This window comes from Alligator sinensis, unplaced genomic scaffold (assembly GCF_000455745.1).
Source record: "Alligator sinensis unplaced genomic scaffold, ASM45574v1 scaffold216_1, whole genome shotgun sequence".
In the NCBI taxonomy this organism is placed as follows: domain Eukaryota; kingdom Metazoa; phylum Chordata; order Crocodylia; family Alligatoridae; genus Alligator; species Alligator sinensis.
Window position 1 is genome coordinate 4517585 of NW_005841868.1, and position 4416 is coordinate 4522000.

Here is a 4416-nt window from a genome sequence, read left to right on the forward strand (position 1 = left end):
CCTCAGCAGGAAAACTGCTGAACGAGTCACTTGGAGCATGAACTCTACAGCCCAGAAGCGGCAGCAACAAATCACCTCCTCCCCAAGTAATGCATGCCTATTGCAGGGTTACAGGAGGGAACAGGGATTAAAGTAAAGACTATAGATCAGAACTGAACTTCTCAGGGAAGCAACAAAGCTTCACGGTGCTTGATCTGGCAGAGCATTCCCAGTTCACCTCAGCTCCAGCTAGCGCAACAAACAAATGAATCATTCTACAGAGATGCCCCCATGTCAGCCAGGGAGGTCACTGCAGAAGCACCCAAGGGAACTGCTGTTTCGTTCTGATGGATGCCCACACTGGAAGATGTTCATCCCAGCAGCTTCTAGTACTCTAGAAGCTCCATCTGTGTCTACTACAGCACCAAGCACGTGGACTAAGACTGTTAAACAGAGTACCCCCTAGGCAGGGCTGGGAAGGATTTAAGGGGGAAAAAAAAAAATTAAACTCTAACCCTACTATAGCCATACCCTGTCACAGAAGTATTGCTAGTCAAGACCGTTGTCACTGCTTACAAAAAGGCTGAGCTCCTGTATGCCCTAGAGGCATAAGACCAAAGGCATGAAAACAGCTATTTTAGCCATGGGGAAACTGAGGCACAGAGGAATCAATAGAACAGGCCATAACAAGTCCCAGGGAGTCTGCGATTCCCATCCAAACTCAACTCTTAGTTCCTGCCCAACTACTGACCCATGCCACCTGACCTTTTAGAGAACTTTGCGCTCGCATTCAAGGTTCTAAAAATACGCTTGCACCAAGGTGTAAACAACCTTAAGAGACATCCTGGCTCACTCAGCTGAATCTGGGCTAGGCCCAGCTGTCGTGCTGGCCTGGTATCAGCCCCATATCAGCAGAAACCATGCTGTGGAACAAACAAATGGATGGGTAAGGCTCATTGCAAGGCCACAAGTTACAGAGTGCCAATCACAGGTAACTGCATAGACAGATGTGCCTCGACTAGAGGAGATTGCTATAATTTCTACTCCCTGCCCGGTGAGGTCACAGCTCAGATCCTGCATGGCTCACTCACTCTCTCTGGGTGTTGCTGCAAAAACAACGCTGGCAGCAAACAAGCAGCTAAAGATCTGGTTTGGCAACGTAACTGGGGCAGCCGGTGCACATTCCGGAGTTCCACTGCACACCGGGCACTGCAGACCCTGCTGTCTCTGGGACAGGCAAGGCCTTGCAGGGATCACAGCTCTCAGCTCACACTGGAGCATGGAATCTGTGGCTCTGCTACAAGAGGCTCCTACCTGCTCTATGCAAAAAAAAAGTGGCTAGCCCTGGGCCTCTAGGCAAGTTGCCAAGACAGCCCCTAGGCTGGACAAAGCTTGGGCTGCCCTTCAATTGTGGAGCATGAAGTAGCCCCACTTCTACCTACTACCTCAGATCAGCTGCAGGATGCGAGATGGGTGGGGGATGAGGCAGGGAGCTGCTCTGTAGAGTCTTTCCAACCACATCTGCTGCGACTGGAAACAGGCTGTCCACTCCCCTATTACTACAGCCCTGCTGGATCACCAAAATAACCACTAGCTTTTATAGGAGCTACAGATGTTCTTGACAGTCTGTGGTTCCCCTTGCAGGAAGGAGGCACCCAGGGGAACCACACAGGACAGTTTCCCCAATCATATTGTAGCCAAACATGCAGTGCTTAGACTAAAATAGGCCTCAAGGTAACCAGGAGCTGACATCATTTGATAGAAGGGAAACAAGCAGGCCTTGAAATTATTTACAGCTTTCACGGAAGCTCCCTCTATTCCCTGCTTTTTCCCCCATGCTTATTTCTCTACTCTTAAGACCTCCATGAGGTTGTTCCAGCATCTCTCACTGGCACACACCTCCTGCTTCTTTCAGTCTCACTCCCTGCTGGCAAGAGCACCTTCTCCTATATGGCTCCTGCCATCTGGAGACACATGCAGGAGTCTCAGCTCCAGGAAAAAGGAGGTAGTAGGCAGAAATCCAGAGCAAAAACTTCTCCAACTGAACCAGCAGCACCAATAAGTCAAGTGAGAGCTAACTCCAGACCCCCTAATGGCTTTCCTCAGCATTTCCAGCACATCCAATTTTCATGGACACTGCACAGGGATTCTATTCACTGCCAATGGGCACTTGATCAGGGCACTTCAGTATTAGGCAAGAACTCCCTACAGAAAGGCCTCCATTAGAGAGCTGCACCCCAGCTTTGCTCAACAGAATCAATCATGGATTAAAACACAGGTCTAGGGGGTCACATGACCTGGGGTCTATTTCTGGTCCTGTGAATTACTCAGAATCAAAAACGGGGTCAGTTTACATAGCTAGAAACGAGAACACTACCTGGCCAGGGTATTGTGCAGTTTAATCCACTAATGCTTTGGGGGGGAGGGGAGAGGAGAGAGGAGGAGAGGCTCAGAAATCACAATGCTGTGAGCTCCTGAGATGTTTAAACCTAAGCACAAAGAGGAAGGATTTAGGTCCCTGGGCAATGTCAGCATTGCTCCAGTTAGAAATCCAATTAAGATGCGGTTGCCATGGCCTACTATTTCTACTCCCAACTCCACGCAGCCACTGTATTTTACCAAGATGCCACCTATCCTCAGCCAGCCACTCGGAGTGTTTCCTGGATGCTTTTTATGAAAGTCCATTACAGACGGCAATCTATCTGATGGTGGGATACAAGCAACTGAGCTATGGATTCCTGGAGGTTCACATGCATCACAGAACTACACTACAAGCCTCCACACTGACAGATCTCATTCCTAGTGCTGCAGCCTTGTCAGGAGTGGCTGTGGCATTACACTGATGCATGAGACAAAGTGCTTGGAGACCTGGGTTCTACTTCCAGATTCACTCAATTCAGTCTGTGACCTCAGGCAACTCACTTCCACACGCTAGTTCTCCAGTCCCTGTTGTACTTGTCACCGATCTCAAACATCAGTTTAAGAAATCCAGAGATTTTAAAAACCAGTATGTCTGAAGGCCTTTTTCAAGAGTCAGGCTTCACTTTTTCAGGCTTTTCTGCTGCAATAGTAGAGGTCAGATACTTCATTTTACAAAGAAAAGCCGAGATGCTCATACAGGTGTCTGGGCCTAGCTTCTGAGGTTAAACCATGAAATATCACAGGTTTCCAAATGCTGTCTAAACAATGCATATGATTCCACCTGCACCATGTGAGTGGGGAACCTTAAGTTATGTTTGTGAAATGGTTATCAAACAGGTGAAACATGTTATGGAAGGGCAAAGGGTTTGGTTCCCCCCCTTTTTGTAAAGCTATTTCAGGTATGACAGAAATGAGATGCTAACTCCCTCCAGAAACAGCTGGATATCAAAAGTGCACCATCGATGAGATGGAGGGATCCATGCTGTCCTTTTAAGACATGCAAAGCAGCAAGTTCTGCAGACCCAAGAGCAGCAACCCATACCAAGGACACGCTACCTTCCATGGGGTTAAAAAGGGAAAGGGATAGAGTAGCTGCTAGGAAATTACTGCCAACAAGGGGAGGGGGGGAGGGACTGACAGTGAAGACGCATCCAACCATTCAAGCGGGAATCTCAGCCCTAGGAAGGATAGAGCAGCTGGCATCCACCCTGACCACTGTTTTCCTAACACACAAGTAGCGGCATTGGTAGGGCAAGTAGGAACTCAGTCCAGGCAGCATCTCCTTTCTCTTTCCTTCCCCACTCCCCCGGGAACGCTGGCGCAAGGATGCGGCACAGGGGTTCTACTGTCAGCACCTGCCCGGGAAGACTCCTGTAAGAGGGACCTGACCCTTGCTTTGCTTGGAGGGGCTGCAGCGTCGCACAGCTGCCACTCAGAAACTACTGGCACTAGGGACAGGCTTGGTCCAAGAGGCCTGCAGTGCTGTTGCATCCCAGAGGCAACATGTTGAGTAGGCAGCATCTCCAACACAAACCACAATCACAAGCCCGTGATCGTGGAAACTGGCGACAGAAACCCCCTTTTGCATTATTTCAAGCACGGTAGTCCCCCCACAGAAACCCCACCCCTCATCTCTACAGCACATTTCCCATCAATTAGTGCTGGCTTTCTAGCCGACCAGCTGGCTCTAGGCTTCCACATGGGCCACAGCCAAGAGAAATGCTTCCAGCACTTCCAACCCCTCCCCCGGCCTCCGGCTCCTGGCTCTTCCCCGCCAGCTCCCCGGTTTCTTTCCAGGTGCTCGGAACAAAGCAGTAACTGCACTGCCGGGCCACGAGCACCAGGGCTGTCCCGGCCCGGCACTGACAGACGCTGCCCAGACTGGGGGCAGCTGGCAGCGTCCCCCGAGAAGCGCCGCGCCGCAGCTCGGAGGATCTCTGCTTCCGCCAGCGCACTTTCACTCGCTGACCGACTTCCCTTCGCCGGGCCGCGGCTGCCGGCTCCAACCACTTGGCA